Raw genomic sequence first — 17,852 nt, 5'->3', positions numbered from 1 at the left:
ACCACCGCCCAGACCACCTCCTGGCCTCACTCGGGTCCTGTGAGCCTGGCCTGCCCGGGACAACCTCAGGCTGCCTCTGGGCCCGTATTCATGGGAGTGACAGGCAGAGAAGCGAGGCCCTTCTAATTCCTGCAATGGCAGCTGCTGCACTAGTTTCCAGAAGCTTCTATAGAGACCACCTGCTAAAGAACCAGAGAAGTGGGGACAGCCTTAGCCCAGAAACAGCTGACAGGCAGAGGCCGAGCCAGGATCGGAGGCCTAGGCCAGTGTGGGGGCCGAGGCCAGCTCTCCAGACAGATGTCATGAGGACCGGTCCCCATTCCAGGAAACATAGCCCTGCCTGGGGTTGACCTTGCCCCTCCCCACCCCCATCCTGTGTTGTCTTCAGTATGTGTCCTGGGCTTGAGCTCTTCTCAGGAGCTCCTCCCAGCAGCTTTACCATCAGAATAGGAAGCGAAGTCCTCATCTGTCCCCTCACCATGTCCCCATCTCTCATCCACCCCTCCTGGCCTGGTTTTTTCATCTGTGGCCATGCTGACCTCCTTGCGGTCCTTGAATGCTCCAAGCATGGTGCTGCCCCAGGGCCTTTGCACTACCGCTTATCTGTCAGGAAGGCCGTCCCTGGCGCACGCGCGCGCACACACACACACACACACACACACACACACATTTAGTCTCTTCCTTGTCTCTGCTCTCACGTTGGTCCTTCAGCCACACCCCACCCACATTTAGCAAAGTCCCAGAGCTTTGTTGTCTGTTGCCCGACTGGTGTAGACCCCAGGCAGGGCAGGTGTTTGCCCTGTGCTCACTGTGGGTCCTAGGAGACACTGGTTCAGAAGCTGATCCTCACCCCTGCTCAGCGCAATGAGCAATGCAAGGGCTGAGCCGTCTCCTACCCTAAGCCTGGGCTGGGGGGCTGCGGGTGACAGGCCTTGTGCTGTGGGCTCGGGGACATTCCAAAGGGAGCCATAGCACCGGGAAGCAGCTGTGTCCCAAGAGCTGAGAGGGCTCTGTGTATGGGGTGCAGCGGCCCCGGGGTCCCTGGTGTCCTGGAGCGCTGCTGGTTCCCACACGGTGCACAGAACGAGCAGCCCTGGGAGGCTCAGAGGACTTTGTGGGGAAAACACGGACCGCAGCTGGAAATGACATGAAAACTCATCCTTCGCTTTTTAAATTTAGGCTTTTAGTAAGTCTCTCCTGAGCCCACAAAGACCCCGACTAGAAGGGAACAAGGTGGCTCTCTGTCTCGGGGGGCAGCCACGTTCCCTCCCTGACGGCGGGCCCTCCTCGGGGGCACAGTCCTCCTCTCCTTGGCTTTGGGGCCAGACTGGCTTACAGAGGAGTAGCCCAGGCCCAGCCCAAGGGCCATGAAGGGCAGGCAGGGTGCGGTCCCAGTGCCCCCCGCCCCCAGGCACCGAGGACCCTTTCTGGGACCTGGGGAGAGGCTAGGCTCTGGGTGGCAGGTCTGCTCTGCCGTGGGTGGTCCAGCGGCTGTTCTTGCCCATCTCCTGAGGGCTGAACTCCGGCTCTGAGGCCCAGCAGGTGTGGTCGGTGCAGACAGCTGGGCTGCCAGGGATGCCTGTGGAGTGAAGTCAGCTGCCCATCCCTGGCCGCTGGCCGCACCCCGGGCTATTTTGGGAGCCCAGAGCCTGGCCTTGGTGCTCCTGCCCCCCAAGCTCCTGGAAGTCTGCTCAGGAGTGTGGACGGTAGCCCTCCTGTCACGCATCTGTCCCAGCCCCAGAGCAGCCGGTCCTGGCCCAGGTGGGGTGGGCTGCCTGGCATGGAGGAGGCTGGCCTTGTGCTGGGCCCCCCAGAGGGGAGGGGCTGGCAGGCTATCATGGGCCACATCCCTGGCCAGCTGCTGCCTGGAGCCCTGAGCCCACCCCCCCAGGATGTTCCAGAGCAAGGCTCACACCCTTCTACAGGGGGAGTTCTGGAGGTTCTCCCACTCCCTGTTTGTCCCTGGGGGAGGTGGTCAGGGTCAGTGAGGGCCTGCTGCTCTGAAAAGCCAGTCCAGTCTCCTTTGCCCTGCTTTATACACACAGGGGCCAATGAGGAGCCAGTTGGCTTGGGCCCACCGAGGCGTATGGCCCTGGGGAAGACAGTGGGGACAGGCCTCAAAGCCTGACCGTCCCAGGCACACCTGCCTCATACCTGTGGGCATTCCTGGGCCCGCCCTGCCCCCTCTGGGCTCCTGCCATGGCAGCCAAGCACCCAGGTCCCAGGCAGACAGGACCCTCCGGAAAGAGCAGACACCAGCCTCTAGGCTGCTGGGGTGGGGCGGGGGGTGGTCTTCTGGGCATCTTCTGCTGAGATGAACACCCCAGCGCCTCAGGGGGGCAGTCCTGAGCCCAGGGAGGGCATGGCTGCGGCTGAGATTCCCATTAGGGGTCAATGGTGCTCCAAGCAGAGTTGAGAAGCTGGGGGCAAACCCAGGGAATGGCCCTTCATCTGGGGCCACAGCTCATGTTATCACAGCGTGAGATCCACTATGCCCCATCGGCACCGGGTACGCTAAGGAGCCTGAGTCAGGGCTGGGGACAGAAGCGCCTCCTGACCTTCTCCCCTGCTATTAAAGCCCCTCGTCCTGGCCTATAAGCCCGCCTGGGTATAGGCAGAGCTTTGGGGTCTTTTTGATTTAACATTCAGATAATTTAATGTGCTATTTTCAGTTCTAACTCATTGTTTTCCTTCCTCCCACACCGTGCAAGGCATTTCCCTGCTTCTTGGAACATGTATGCACACGTGTGTACATGTGTGCGCATACCGCCATCTCTGTGTATTACATGCATGTACACGTGTGATGCTTCTCTGTGTACATGGGTGTGTGTGCATGCCTGTGTGTGCGTGTGTGTGCCTGCGTGTGTGCGTGTGCCTGCGTGTGTGCATGTGCGTGCCTGTGTGTGCGTGTGCGTGCCTGCGTGTGTGCGTGTGCCTGTGTGTGTGTGCCTGCGTGTGTGCGTGTGCATGCTTGTGTGCGTGTGCGTGCCTGTGTGTGTGTGTGCCTGCGTGTGTGCGTGTGCCTGCGTGTGTGCGTGTGCGTGCCTGTGTGTGTGCGTGCCTGTGTGTGTGTGTGTGTGCCTGCGTGTGTGCGTGTGCATGCTTGTGTGCGTGTGCGTGCCTGTGTGTGTGCGTGTGCATGCCTATGTGTGTGTGTGTGCCTGCGTGTGTGCGTGTGCATGCTTGTGTGTGTGTGCCTGCGTGTGTGCGTGTGCATGCTTGTGTGCGTGTGCGTGCCTGTGTGTGCGTGTGCATGCCTGTGTGTGTGTGTGCCTGCGTGTGTGCGTGTGCATGCGTGTGTGCGTGTGCGTGCCTGCGTGTGTGCATGTGCGTGCCTGCGTGTGTGCGTGTGCATGCCTGCGTGTGCGTGCCTGTGTGTGTGCGTGTGCGTGCCTGTGTGTGTGCGTGTGCATGCTTGTGTGTGCGTGTGCCTGTGTGTGTGTGTGCCTGTGTGTGTGCGTGTGCATGCCTGTGTGTGTGTGTGCCTGCGTGTGTGCGTGTGCATGCCTGCGTGTGCGTGCCTGTGTGTGTGTGCATGCATGTGTGTGCGTGTGCGTGCCTGTGTGTGTGCATGCTTGTGTGTGTGCGTGTGTGTGCCTGTGTGTGCGTGTGCATGCCTGTGTGTGTGTGTCCATGCCCATGTGTGCGTGTGCATGTCATGCCTGTGTGTGTGTGTACAAGCCTGAGCATGTGCCTGTGTGTGTTGGGGGTAGTTTCTGGCCCTGAGATGCCCCTCCCCTTCCCTCTGAAAGACTCAGCTCCTATGAGTTGGACATGCATGGGACATGAGCAGCGATGGTCTTCTGTTCTGCCCAGTGCCTCCGTCAGTGATCCTGCTAGGGGTCCACGTCCCCACCCCTTCCTACTGAGGTGGTGTGTCTGCTCTCACCAAGCGGCTGTCCCCACTCAGCCTGGTTCCTGCGCCTCCTTCCTGTGGGCCAAGGCCCTTCCTGCCCCTGGTGCAGCCCCCTGGGGGCTGTGTGAGCTTGCTGGCCTGAGCTTCGGGGCACCCTTGTTCACAGCCCCCCGAGCCCCGGCAAGAGAGGTCCAACTCCCAGGATGTCTGCTCTGCAGGCTGGGGCGGCCAGGCGGGTGGAGGCTTCTCACGGAATATCCGGTGTCCATGAATGATGCTCCCGTGGCCTTGGGGAGGCGTGGGGAGGAAGCAGCCCCTCCTCCACAGGGACGTGAAGAAAATCTCTCGGTACAGATGCCTCTCTCCCCAGGGCCACCAGACTTCCCTCCCATCTGAGGGCGAGGCTGGAGGAGGAGGGGGTCGTGTCTGGGTTTGGTTCCTCTTCATGAGCCCTGGGGTAGAGGCTGGAAGCAGGAAGTCCAATGCTGAGGGTTCCTGGCTCTGTGAGGTGAGGGTGCTGGAACTTCCTGCGGCCTGCTTACGAGGCCCCGAGCTCAGGCAGAAGGACCTGGATCATTCTTCCAGGACCTCGGCAGCCGAGGTGGCCTGTTTGCCTGGCAGGGCACTCTGCGGGCACCCTGGCTGTCCTCTGGCCCCTGTCTGGATCTCTCTGGTAAAGGGTCCAGAGTGTGGCTGAGGGGCCAGCTCATGGGGAGCAGGGTTCCCGGGCCCGGCTAGCCGTGGGCAGTGCAGGGGCTAATGAGCTCAGATTGGGGTGGGGCAGTTCTCTGGCCTCCTGGTGGGGTGGTCCAAGGCCTTGGCTCTCAGGACAGCTGTGGTCAGAGCTGACGGTCGTCCTCGGGACTGCGGTCAGCGCTGCTGGGTCCTATGGATGGAGGGTGGTCTCTTGCACAAGCGGGTCCTGAGTTCCTGTGTTGGTCCTCGTTTAGCGTTTGAATAAGCTTTTCAGAGGCCGAAGTCGCCTTGGAGCACAGCGTGGTCTCCCAAAGCCCAGCAGAGGAGTGCGAGGCCTGGGCGGGAAGGCCGCTCTCTGCAGTGCTGGGGACGCCGGGCACCGCCACGGCCCGAGGCCTTCCCCAGCCCCGACCCTCTCCCGGGCCTGGCGTGACAAGGGGGAGCCTCGTCAGGGCTGCGCGGCAGCCGTGCCGGCCCAAGCCGGTCCAAGCCACAGGGCGGAGAGGAGAAACCGGCAGAAGCCAGAGCCCAGCCAAGAAAGTCTCCTTTATGCTTGGGCCAACCCGGATCCGCAGACTTGAAATAATACAGTGAGGTTGTGGATTGCACCCCAGTGCTGCAGGCGCGGCCCAGAGACGCCAGCGCTCTGGGGCCTCCCTAAAGCCCCCGCCAGCCCAGACATCTGCCCGCCTCACGGAGGCGGGAGGGGCCGCCCAGGGGGCTGTGTGTCCTGACAGCCGCAGCCACGTGGAGGAGGGAGGGGATGCAGCGGGGAGCCCAGGGTCCCTTCTGGCTGGGGGCCCTGACTGAACCCGTGCTCTCACTGGCACCGTCCTTTGTCCCTGCGTGCAGATGGTGGGGGCAGAGCAGCAACCATTCTCGGGAGGGCTGGGCTCCCCTTTCCCTGATTTTCCAGACTTTGCCCAGTTCCCCAGGAGAATGGAGGCAAGCGCAGTGAGGGCAGGTGGCCTTGGTGACTTCTGGTGGTGGGGGTGCAAAGGAGGGGCCTGGAGTCTCCTTGATCCTGCGAAGAATGGGTGCCCGGGGTGTGCCAAGTCTGGCTTCCGGGGCCTGGGGTAGTGTGCTCATCGTCAGGCTCACTGGGGAGCCGCGTCCTATCTGATTACAGGCTGAGGGGCTTCGGAGCCTCGGGAGAGCTGCCCCAACCATTGTGTTCCAACCGCGGGCCGGCTTGCTGGAGAGCCTGGCTTTGCTCTGCAAGTCGTGGCACAGGCCAGCTGGGGAGTGTGAGGTCACCCCGTTCTCTGGATCTATCAACAGGCTCCCCGGCCAGGCCCCCGTGAGCACAGAGCACAGGAGAGGGGACGAGTACTCTTGGGGTGCTAGGGTGGCATGGGGTTCTGAGGCTGGGCTGCTGCGGCCCCGGGATGGCGGTGGCCGGAGACTCAAGTCCAGCCAAGCTTACCAGCAAGGCCTCTGGGAGCAGGCAAACCAGGGCCGGGGTGAGCTCCGCCCACCTACCGGCTGTGCAAACCCGGCGGAGCTGCTCAGTCTCTCCGGGTGAGTTCCCGCCTCTAGGGGTGCTGTGAGGTGCCCGCGAGCCGCTGCTGCACTTGCCGTGAGGTATCCCCCGTGGCCTCTCCGCTGGGCCAGGGGATGATGAAGACAGGGCACTTGGCGGCAGGAGCCAGGCCAACAACGCACCGAAGGTAAGAAGTGGGAGGTCCTTTGGAGCACAGTGAGGGTCTGGCTGGGGCACAGAAGGACGATGGTCCGACAGGAAGACGGGCCAGCACACCATCAACGGTGCCAGCAGCCCCGAGCGCTGGGAGCTCACCAGCTGCCCACCTGTTGCTGGGCCTGTACCTGAGTTATTAAGCTGCCTGTGCTGGTGTGGACAATGTGGGTCTGCGTCTCAGCCTCCCCGCGAGCGATTATGGTCTCTACTCGGAAAGCAGAGGGAGCCAGCCAGGCTTTTCATGCTGAGCGTTCACAAGGGACGAGAGGTTTGGGAATTCAATTAAATGTGGCCAACAAGGACACACTGTGGCAAGCCCTTTGTCGGGGATTGGGGGTGGGGGTCGGGAGGTGGGTTGGCTGGGAAGACCCAGCTGTTCCCTGAGAACAGACGTTTTGAAATCTAAGTACCACGAAGTAAAAGAAAATCAATTTCCAATTACTTTCAAGCCCCAAGGTTACACCGAAGATAAGCTCAGAGACAGCATCGCAGGAGTGGAAGTGGTCTCCCAGACGCCGCCCCTGCTTCCTGTGACCTTGGCCGGGGCACCCCTCCCCCGCATGCCATGATGTCCACAGCTGCTGGGTCGCCACTGTCCCTTTGTCTCCCCCTGGACCCTGATGCTTCCTTAGTATGTGGTGGATGTCCAGCCTGGGAGAGAGGGTGAAGGCAGAGGGGAAAGAGGCCTTTTCTGCCCTCAAGCCCCTGGCGGGCGGGCAGGTGGCGGCATGCCAGGCTTGGCAGGACCGCGGTTGGTGGCAGTGACAGCAGTGTGACTCCTAGACACAATCTGACCTCCAAGTGTGGCTGGCCTTGGGGGAAATACCATTTCGTTTGCCTCTGAAATCAGCATGTCTGCTGGGGTGCCATGGTGTTTGGGGTTCTTCAAGGTTCCTCTCATCAGATCAGCCTTACCTGACAGCCTCGCTGTCCCCCCCCCCCCGGGGGAATCCGTCCTGGAGGCCACCCCGGGTCCCCAGTCTGCACGGGGGTTGGCAAGCGAGGGCCCCGCTCTAACTTGCCTTCCTGCTTTCTGTGCTCTTGAAAACCATGGTTTTGCAATTCGCTGTCTGCCGTGGGCTGTCGGGACCTGTCGTGTTCGACGTGGAAGTGCTTCCTCTATAATTTGGAGCAAAGAACACGGAGGGAGGGCCTTTCCGGCCTGACCACGTGCAGCAGCCGCAGCCTGCGATGAACAGCTGCTGTCCTGGGCAGGGGGCCCTGCTGCGACGGGGGGTAGAGCCCTCCCACCGTGGGGCTGCTGCAACAGAGCGCTGTGGGCACACGGGGCGGGGGAACCCAAGGGGCATCTGGCCGGGGACCCCCCACTCTATCGCAAGCCTCCGTCAGCCAGTTTCAATCTGTGGGTGTAGCCTTCCCTTTCATTCTCGCGCGAGTCTTACTTCTAGTCGCTCTTAACACGTAACCAGCCGAAACAACACACGGCGGGTACGTTTGGGCTCGCGGGAAGGTTCAGTCTACCCAAAGGCAGCGGGCGTGTTCCGCTTTCGCGTCGCCCGGAGACGGCTCCTGTGAGAGCTGGGTGCCTCCACGGGGAGCCTGTGCGAGCCTGGAGTTCTCCGGGACAGGCCCCTCTACCTGTGGAGGGAAGCCGGGGATGGATTCGTGCGCCTCCCTCCCCGCCACCCCTGCCTCCCGAGGCTCCGCCCCTCACGAGCTCAGCCAGCCGTCCCCCCACTGCCCAGCCTCCCACCTCGTGTCCCTGCCCAGCTCCCTGCCTGGAGCCTGCTCCCTCTTGGGCCCTCTGCCATCCCCCCACCCCGACTAGGCCCCCAGGTTCCACTCAGGCCAGAGTGAGCCCCTCCCTGCCTGCGTCTGCGAGCTCAGCACCCATAGTCACCCACCTGCTCTCAGCAAGCCACCTTCCCTCTGTCATGTCTGTCATGTTACCTCCATACACCCCCACACCTGACCCGGAAGCCAGTGTAGATGAGGCTCCGGAAGGATGGGGGATGGATGGATGGATGGATGAAGGAGCCCAGGCCAGACCCCCGGTCCCCCATCCCCCACACACATATGGGGAAACAGCCTGTTCTCTGTGATACCCTTTCTGCCCCCAACCCCCTAGCTCCACCCCTCACTCAGCATACTAGGACCTGGGGTGCACTGGGCAGGGTTCCAGGTGAATTTTCATGAGAAGAGGGGCTCAAGGGGGGCCCCCACCCAGGCCTGAGGAGGGCAGTGTAATGTCTCATTTCCCAGAAGAGGCCAGAGGGTTTTGGGGCTTGCCCAAGCTTGCAATGGCAAAGCGTCCCCTGCTCATGCACACCCCGAGCAGGGAGCAGGGCCTGGTACCCCCAGGACAGTGGGGGGCCCCGCCCCACTGCAGGGACCTTTAAGCATGTACTGGTTGGCATTTTAAAAGAATGAGCTGCTCCACTTTAAGTCCCTGAAAATGTCATGCTCCTGGGTCCCCTGGGTTGCTGCCTGGACCCTGTGTGGCCATGGGGTCCACCTTCCAGGCCCTCTCCTGGGGGGGCACCTCTGAGCCCAGGCTCTGATTCAGGGCGTGTCATACGTGATAGGTCCACGGCGCTTCTTGGGGACCCCAGGAAGTGCTGAGGTCTCAAGGGCACCCCAGGCTCCAGGGACAGCTGGAGGGCTGGGTGAGGCTGACGAATCCTGGGCCAGTTCATGGCAGGACTGACTGCCAAGTTTGCCCTAGGTCACGCTGTGGCCCCTCCTTGTCCCATCAGGGTCCATCCCTGATTGTTGTGCCAGGGGATCTGGCTGAGGATTCTGCCCTTTGGGGAGAGCAGACCCCTCGGGGACAGTCCCAGGATAGCTGGGGGTGCAGCTCCCCAGCTGCTGGGACAGAGGGTGGTGACAGGCTGGGGGAGGTGGAGAGGCAGCTGCTCTTGTCTTTGGACCGCCCCAGGCCACTGGCCCCTGGATGGGCCAGGCAAGGTGGCATTGCTGCCTCGGGCGTTAAACCCAGAGCAACAGGCCTGAGCCTGGGACCCCGTGGTCCTCTGGGGGGGGGGGGGGGCAGGTGGATGGGATTGGCTCTCATCCTATCAGATCTTGGGAGAACTGACTCATACCTTCTCATTATTCGAGGGGCCCCAGCTACACAGCCCCCCCCCGGGGGCTTCAAAGAGACTTCGTTCTACACCACCAAGGGCAGCGTCTCAACCTCGAAACCAGTGCGAGGCTCTCGCTGGTGGGAGGAAGGGCCCACAAGCAGGGGAAGCAGGTGCTCGAGCCGTCCTGCTGGTCCTGCTGGTCCAGCCCCCATTGCTAGCCAGGGCCAGTGCTGAGCCGGGCCTGGGTCTCCTCTAACGGTGAAATGGGGCTGGGATCTCTGAAGGTCCCCAGAGTCCCGTTGCAGAGGTTTCCGTTCTTTGAGGATGGTGGGGCCAGAGGAGCCCGACTTCGGGGATCAGCCGACGTGCTGGAGCCTTGGAGGTGGTGGGGCTTCGGGAGGGGAGTACAGAGGGAAGCCTCCGGGGGAGGAGGTGGGCTGGGTGGGACCCGGGGTGGGGGCTCCCTGCTCACCCTGGTTCGACCCTTCCTCCAGCCGACTTCCCACACAGGGCTCGGGGCGAGTGGCAGGCTCATGGGTATGTGGGGTTGATTTTTGGATGCAGGTTTTTACCCAGGAGAGCTGGAGGCATCCCCAAATCTTTCATCTAAGGAGATGACTTCATCCCCACCGGGCAGTGAGGAAGCTTGACCTCAGGTTTGTCTTTAACTTTTTGTGGCTTTTTCTCCGCCTCCATGTCTCCATTTTAGGATGATGCTGATGAAAACTCGGGCCGCCCCTTTATGGACACCTGCGTGGACTCTGTTCCGAGTTCACACACGAAACCCAGACCTGGGGGTTTGGAATATGCTCTTGCTAACATTGCCGCAGTTACCAAGGACCACCCCCAGGCCTCTACAAATGTATCTATTTGAACAGGAAGGGCATTTCCCCCCAGTTATAAAAGTAACCCGAGCTGAAGCTCCCCAGAGAAGGCAGAAGCACACGAAGCGGCCGTCCGCTGCCCTGCACTCGCACCGCTCGCGGGACCGACCTTCCGGCGCGTGGCGCTGCTTTCTCCCTGCTCGCTGCGAGCGGACCCGCACATGTGCAGCCGGAGTCAGACGGCTCGCGCAGTCTGCAGCTGCCTCCCACCGACGTCCCGCTCGGGGGTCCTTCCGTGTCCTGCGCCCACCGGGCGCTGCCTTCTCGTGGGCATGTGGCGTCTGCCGGGGGCGGGGGACACTGTGGGCACCCATCTTTGGCTTCTCCTCGGGTTATTTGCTTACAGTAAGTTCCTAACTGTGGAGTTTACGGGCTGAGGGCACATGCCCTTTAAAGACCCGTGATATTTAGTGCTGTCCCTCCCAGCTGACCGACCAAACCTCCCGCCCTCCAGACCCCCCACCTCACCAGCGCTGGCTTCTAGGGCTCTATTCACCTTTTCCCAGTGTGGGGGTACAGGGGGCATTTCCTATCACTGCGATTTAATCTATAACATGGCTGGAGAGGTTAAACGTCCTTCCAGGAATTTCTGCCTCGCTCTGCGCTGTCTTGGTTATAGTAGGGGTCTTTCCCTCTACGCACGGGGTCCTGCCTTCCCTGGGAATGCGGGGAGGGCCGGGACCTCTGCAGCTGTCACCCCGGGTTTCCGTGGGCACCCTGTCTCTGTGGTCCTCGGGGCTCGGACAGCAGAGCGCTAGGCCGGGGAGCGGCTGCCTCTCTGAGCGCCTATCCCATCCCACCCCTTCCCGAGTCAGCACTTCTCGGCGCCCCGTTCAAAGCAGATGTGGGTCCACCTCAGGCTTCGCGGGTCTGAGAAGCGCTCAACCTCACATTTACACACTGGTTTGGCTGAACTTGAAATTTATGTTTGAAGTCATTTTCTTTAATCCTCTGAAAACATCTCTTTGTTGCTTCTGGTTCTCAGCATTTTGTTGGGCAATCTGGTAATCTGGGGCTGGCGCTCTCAGAGGTTAACGACCTTTTCTGAGAATGTCTAGAACTTTCTTCCTCTTTGATGTTCTTACCTTTCTTTTTAATGTGAATGTGCTTGTCCTCTGCCTGCCCTTTGTGTCTGAGACCTCGTCTTCCCTGGGGATGAAGAAATTCTCACCGTCTAGGTCTGGAGATACTGACTCCTTCCTGTCTCTGCCTCTGCGACTCAGACCCTCTCCGTCTGTTTCCCGCCTCTCTGCCCTGTCCTGACGCCCCGGGCGCCCTGCCTGCTCTCATCTCCCACCTCACCAGGGTGTTCCCGGCGTTGTGAAGCCCGTCTGTCCAGCCAGCTGGGCAGCTGTTGTGAGTTTCCAACCCAGCACGTCCGTGCCTTCTCGTTCCTGTTCCGAACTCCGGCGTCCCTTCCTCTGGGATGCTCTTACGGGGTTTGGAAAGCCTGGAAAGCCTCCTCTCCATCCCGCCTTGCCTCGCCTGTCAATTCCAGACTGCCTGGTGGACAGTGGTGCACGGGGTGGGCTTTCGTGCAGCCTCATCTCCCCCTGTGCATTGACACTCGCACGGGGGGTGGTGTTGGTGGCGGTGGCCGTGGGGGGTAGCAGTGGCCATAAGGGTGGCCGTGGGGGTGGGCATCAGCCCTGAGGCCGCAAATGAGCACCCAAGGGCAGGGCTGCAGCCTGAGAAGGAGACGTGCCGGTGGGGGGGTGGATTGCTGGCTGCAACTGTTAGGACCTCAACCCCTTGCCCTGGGTTGCCATGTCCCCAGAGCCTGGCTGCCATCACTCTGCTGTCTCTGGTGGCCAGCAGAGTGTCTGCTGTCTGACACTAGGGCTCAGCACTGAAGAGCTCTGGGAGCATTTGACGGGCATGTGATAGTTTTGTGGAAAGGAGGCGGCTGGGCTTTGACATCGATGGGAGGCATTTGCTGTGCCCGTGGCAGGAGGGCCGAGGCCCAGGAGGGAGGCAGGGCTGGCTGGAAGGGCGTGGGAATTTGCAGACCCAGAGGCATCCTTCTCTGGGCTGGCAGGGGATCCAGCCATGATACCTACTGTCTCCCTGAGGGCTGGGCAAGGTCGGCTTCCTGCAATGGCCGTCGGGGGCCAGGGAGGGTGCGGACAGCAAGGCCAGCCTGGACGTGTCTCCCTCAGGGCTCGCAGACCTGCCCAGTGTGTCTAGTACTCTCCCCAAAAGTGAACCCACCACCCTGGGAGGGAAACCTTTGTAATGTTGTCATGTTTGTTGGAGTCCAAAGTAGGTTCAAGAATGATTTTTGGCATCTCTCCTCAACCCTCAGTGCCGAGCTGACTGCGTTCCCTCTCAGTTCTTCCAATCTTCTCCCCTTCGACCTCTGAGTCAGCATGGAAAGTCCCAGTCTCCCATGTTTGGACCCACCACAGTGGCTCGGAGGATGCTGGACTCCTTGTCCCCAGCAGGTGCGGCCCAGGATGCGGGGTGCTGAATTATTAAACCCCCTTCAATCTGGACTCCAGCCGGGCTGGGGGTGTCTTATGCCGTCTTAATTCTGACATCCCCCCATCTTCCCAAATGTCTCCGGAGGGAGATTCTGATCGGCTGCGAGTCTCAGTGACTGAAAAGCTCCCATAGAGCACGGCGATTCCAGTGACCTCTGACCTGTGCCAATGCCACGCAGGCTCCCTGGGAGGACGGAAGACGGGGTCTGCCCTGGAGTCCCCAGTCGTCCTGGGATGTAAGATCTCTTACAGTGCCATGCACACCAGAGTGGAGGCCGACCCATGCCCCGAGCTGCTGGTGCCTGGGGGAGGGTTGGAGGTCAGGGGTCGGGGGTCAGAGGTGCTGCCATGCCAGCGGACGGCTGTGGCGGAGGCTGGGACAGCTGGGACTCCGGGGGCAGAAGAAAATGGTTACAAATGGTTTCCTGTCATAAAGCAAGGACATGTATTTGATTTAAAGGACAAACGTTTGCTGTACTTGGAGTTTCTCTGAGTCTCACAAGGAAGGAGGGATTCTGAATTGAAGCGATCTGGCGACTAGCTGCACCGCGCACCTGCACCGGAGGTGGGATGACGGCACAGACAGGACTCGTACCGTCGGGTCTCAGCCACCCGCCGGCTGTGGTAAGCATGACGATGTCTTTGGTCCTCGGCAGCAAGGAGGCGCCCTCCAGTCTAATACAGGACAGGCCATGCCCATCACCCAAAGCGCAGGGGCTGAGGGCTCCGGCTGCCTGCCTGCCACAGCCGCCTCCGCAGGACCCAAGTGGGCATCTGGCCTCTGCTTGCGTGCTTGCATGCCTTCCTTGTCAGCAGGCTCACTACCTCACATAGGACCAGTCCCATTACAGGGGGTGCTCCCCATGTTGGCACTAAGGAGCCCAGCCCACAGTCACGCCTGAGTGGTGTGGCCTCACGCAGTCATCTGGTCACCAGCTTCCGGCAGAGTTTGCGTGGCCCTCTCGGGATGTAGAGAGGAGGGGAAATCCGCAAGAATTAAAAAGGGTTGTTCTAAGGAGCAGGGGGCAGCTGATTGCTAAGCCCTAGACCAGACCTTTCCTTAGTGGCAGGGTCTCTGGATTTAGCCGTCACGAGCCGTGCGCTGACGGAAGGCGGCAAGTGACATCTCCTTAGCGCCATCTCTTCTTGGCTTCCGAGCAGCAGCAGCTCCCCTGCCAGTCCCCGTTCACCACCCAGGAGCCGCAGGGAAGATGCACGTGTTCTGCTGAGAATGGCTCCCAGCCTCTGGCTTCCCATCCCAGAGTGACGGGCTCGCCAGCATGTGGGGCGATCGGCCGGCGTCCAGCCCACAAAGGAGCAGCCACGGCGGACGTGTGGCGGGAGAGACAGCTCAGTGTGGAATGAGCAGATTTCAGCAGAGGCAGCAACTGACATAGAACAGACGTGGCTTGTCTTCATCAAGGGCTCTGGAGAAAGAAATCCAGCCTGGGATCAGGTTCTAACAAGATGCAGACAGTTCGCACACGACCATCAACGAGAGGTGCTTGACATACCGTCTTGCAAACGGGGGCTGGCGATGACAAGGCTCGTCTACAGACCGGCCAACGGGGGCTGGGGGTGCGCAGGCGGCCCCCGGGAGCCATGCTCGTGCTGCTGCGATTCATTTTTTCCAAAGAGGCTGCATTGACTCAAACGATCTCCGTCGTAAGCTGCTATTAACACGCCACAGCCCCACATTCTTCTTACAAAAATAACTTAAAACAAATGTGTCAGCAGCGGGAGCCCATGAGAGTGTTTGCACATTCGGGTGTGGAAGCATGTGGAAGGTTCTGGTGCCATCCAGCTCTGGTTGCCTTGTGCGTATGTGAAATGCAGTCAACAGGCAGCGTGCAGTTCCAACTCCAGCACAGTTACCAAGACCGTCACCTGCTTGTTTTCCCTGGGCCGCCACCACCACCGTGAGGTGTCCTGCATGCAGACCTACCACGCGTCAGTGTCCTGTTGCTGACCTGACAGACTGCTGAACGTGTGGTGGCTTGAACAGCACATGTGTATTATCTTACGGTTTTGGATGTGTCCCCAGGGTTGTCTTCCTTCTGGAGGTTCTGAGGGTGAATCTGTTACCTTGCCTTTTCCAACTTCTGGAGGCCGCCACGGTCCTTGGCTCGTGGCCCCTCCTCCACCTTCCAGTCCCTCTCTGTCACCTCTGCTTCCATTTCCATGCCTCTTTCTCTGACTCTGACCCTCCCACCTCCTGCTTTCCTTTATCAGGATTCATGTGATGACGTTGGGCCCACCCAGATAATCTGGGATAATCTCCCCATCTCAAGATCCTTACCTCAATCACACCTACAAAGTCCTTTGCCATATAAGGTCACATATTCATAGGTTCTGGAGATTAGGGCATGGGTGTCTTTGTAGAAGCTGTTATTCTGCCAACTATGGGTGGTATGGGCAATGGGTACACTGGAGTCTCATCTTTGTAGCCACAGGCTTGCAAAATGCTATGAGCGTCTTGGTACTGTGAGATGCCTTGACCCTAAAATGGATCTGTGTGCTGTGCACTGATGATGGGAATATAAATTGGTACAGCCACTATGAAAAGCAGTATGTGGGTTCCTCAAAAAACTAAAAATAGAACTACCACATGATCTAGCAATCCCACTTCTGGGTATGTATCTGAAGGAAACAAAGTCACTATCTTGACGAGATATCTACACACTCATGTTCATTTCAGCATTATTTACAAGAGCCAAGATATGGAGACCATCTAAGCGTCTAGCAATAGATTAATGGACAAAGAACACGTCACAGACACATACACACACAGACACACACATACATACACACACACACACAGAAATATTATTCAGCCATAAAAAGAAGAAAATCTTGCCATTTGTAAAAACATGGATGGACCTTGATGGTATTATGCTACATGAAGTAAGTCAGAGACGGATGAATACTATGTGATCTCACTTATGTGTAGGATCTAAAAAAACTGATTCATAGAATCAGAGAACAGACTGGTGGTTGTCAGAGGCAGGAGGGGGGGGTGGGGAAAATGGGTGAAGGTGGTCAGAAGGTCCAAACTTCTAGTTATAAGATAAATAAATCCTGGGGATTATTGTACAGCATGGTGACTGTGGTTAACAATACTGTATTGCATATTTGAAAGTTGCTAAGAAAATGGATCTTAAAAGTCTAAATTTCAAGAAAAAAATCTGTAGTTGTGTGAGGTGAGGTATGTTAACTAAACTGATTGTAGCAATCATATGTATACACATATATATGTGGTCATTATGTTGTACACCTTAAACTAATATAATGTCAATTATATCTCAATAAAGCTGGAAAAAAACCCAAGAAATATCTCAAATCATCAACCCAACTTTACAATTTAAGGAACCAGGAAAAGAAGACCAAATTAAACCCAAGCTAGTAGAAGGAGGGAGATAATAAAGATCATAGCAGAGATAAATGAAATGGAGAATAGAAAAATCATAGAGGAAATAAATAATATCAAAAGTTAGGTTTTTGAAAAGATTTTAAAAACCAGCCTTTAACTAGACGGACTAAAAGGAAAAGACAGCTACCCAAATCGAAAATGAAGGTAGAGGCACTATTACCGATGCCACAGAAAGGAGAGGGATGAGAAGAGAGAACTATAAACGCTGGACACCAGCAAACCGGATAACTGGGTTATATATTCCTAGAAGCACAAAACCTACTAAGACTAAATCACCAAGAAACAGAAAATCTGAATAGACCTGTAACTAGCAGGGAGTTGAATCAGTAATAAAAAAATCTCCTGACAGAAAAGCCCTGGACCGGGTGCCTTCACTGGTGAATCTTGACAAACATTCAGAGAAGAAATAATGCCACTCCTCCTTGAACTTTTCCCAAAAGCTGAAGAGGAGGGAATAAGTCCTCTTGTACAAGAGGCTAGTTGTTACCCTAATACCAAAGCCAGGCAAGGCGACTACAATAAGGGCAACTACAAACCAGTATCCCTAATGAGCACAGATACGAGAACCCCAGCAAAATCCTAGCAAACGGAATTCAGCAGCACAGTAGAAGGACTGTCCACCAGGACCAAGCTGGTTTTGTTCCTGGAATGCAAGGATGGTTCAGCGTGCAAAACTCAGTCAGTCAATACACCACGTTAGCGGGATGAAGGGGGAAAAGTCACATGCTCATCTTAATCGATGCAGAAAAAGCCTTTGACAAAATTCAACACCTAGTCGACAAACTAGGAATAGGAGGGAACTACCTCCATGTATTAAACCCACTCTGGACACCACACTCAGTGGTGAAACACTGGAAGCTTTTCCTTTAAGATCTGGAGAAGACAAGGATGCCCATTTTTGCCACTTCTGTTTAACAGAGTATTGGAAGTTTTAGCCAGAGCAAGTAGGCAAGAAAAAGTGAGAATAAAAGACATCCAAATTGAAATTGAAGAAGTAAAATGATCTCTCTTCACAGATGATATGGTTTTATACATTGAAAACCCAAAAGCTTCCACAAAAAGCCTGTCAGAGCTAATAAGTGAATTCAGCAAAGTAGCAGGAGACACAATCAACACACAGAAATCATTTCTATATGCTCATAATGAACAATCTGAAAAGGAAATTACAAAACAACCCATTTTTAATAGCATCAAAAGGAATAAAACAATTAGGAATTAACTTGACCAAGAACGTGAAAGACTTACGTAATGAAAATTATAAAACGTTTCAGAAAGAAAATTTAAAAAGACATAAATAAATGGAAACACATGCTACTTTCATGTACTGGAAGGCTTAAAATAGTTAGGTTGCCTCTACTACCCAAAGTGACCCACAATTTTAATGCAATCTTCGTCAAAATCTCAATGACTTCTTTACAGAAATAGAAAAACTCAACCTAAAATTAGTGTGGAATCTCAAGGAACGTAGAATAAATAATCAAAGCAATCCTGAAAAAGAACAAAGCTGGAAGACTCACACTGATTTGTTTCAAAGTAGTGTGGTATTGGCAAAAAGACAGAATATAGACCAGTGGGATAGGACATAGAGAGACCAGAAATCAACTCTCTCCTACATGGTCAAATGAATTTTGACAAGGCTGCCAAGACCATTTAATGGGGAATGGAAAATCTTCCCAGCAAATGGTGCTGGGAACACTGGCTATCCATAAAAGAGTGATGCTGGACCCTTACCTCACACCACACATAAAAATTATCCC

At 57.1% G+C, this 17,852-nt stretch overlaps 1 long non-coding RNA gene across 3 annotated transcripts; it reads left to right on the top strand.

Annotated features, from left to right (window-relative positions):
• Positions 1–6,062: 6,062 nt before the first annotated feature.
• LOC123000485 (uncharacterized) lies at positions 6,063–15,996 on the top strand. Of its 3 annotated transcripts, none has more exons than XR_008960937.1 (5): positions 6,105–6,222; positions 9,863–9,954; positions 11,361–11,538; positions 12,488–12,901; positions 13,126–15,996. It is a non-coding gene; the product is annotated as an uncharacterized LOC123000485 (long non-coding RNA). The 3 variants fall into 3 exon arrangements; XR_008960934.1 differs by having other exon boundaries at positions 9,863–11,538; positions 13,126–13,289; positions 13,827–15,996; XR_008960939.1 differs by having other exon boundaries at positions 6,063–6,222; positions 11,406–11,538; positions 12,488–15,996.
• Positions 15,997–17,852: the final 1,856 nt, after the last annotated feature.

Source organism: Ursus arctos, unplaced genomic scaffold (genome assembly GCF_023065955.2).
Source record: "Ursus arctos isolate Adak ecotype North America unplaced genomic scaffold, UrsArc2.0 scaffold_1, whole genome shotgun sequence".
Taxonomy (NCBI): domain Eukaryota; kingdom Metazoa; phylum Chordata; class Mammalia; order Carnivora; family Ursidae; genus Ursus; species Ursus arctos.
This window is presented reverse-complemented; position numbering and strand designations above follow the sequence as displayed.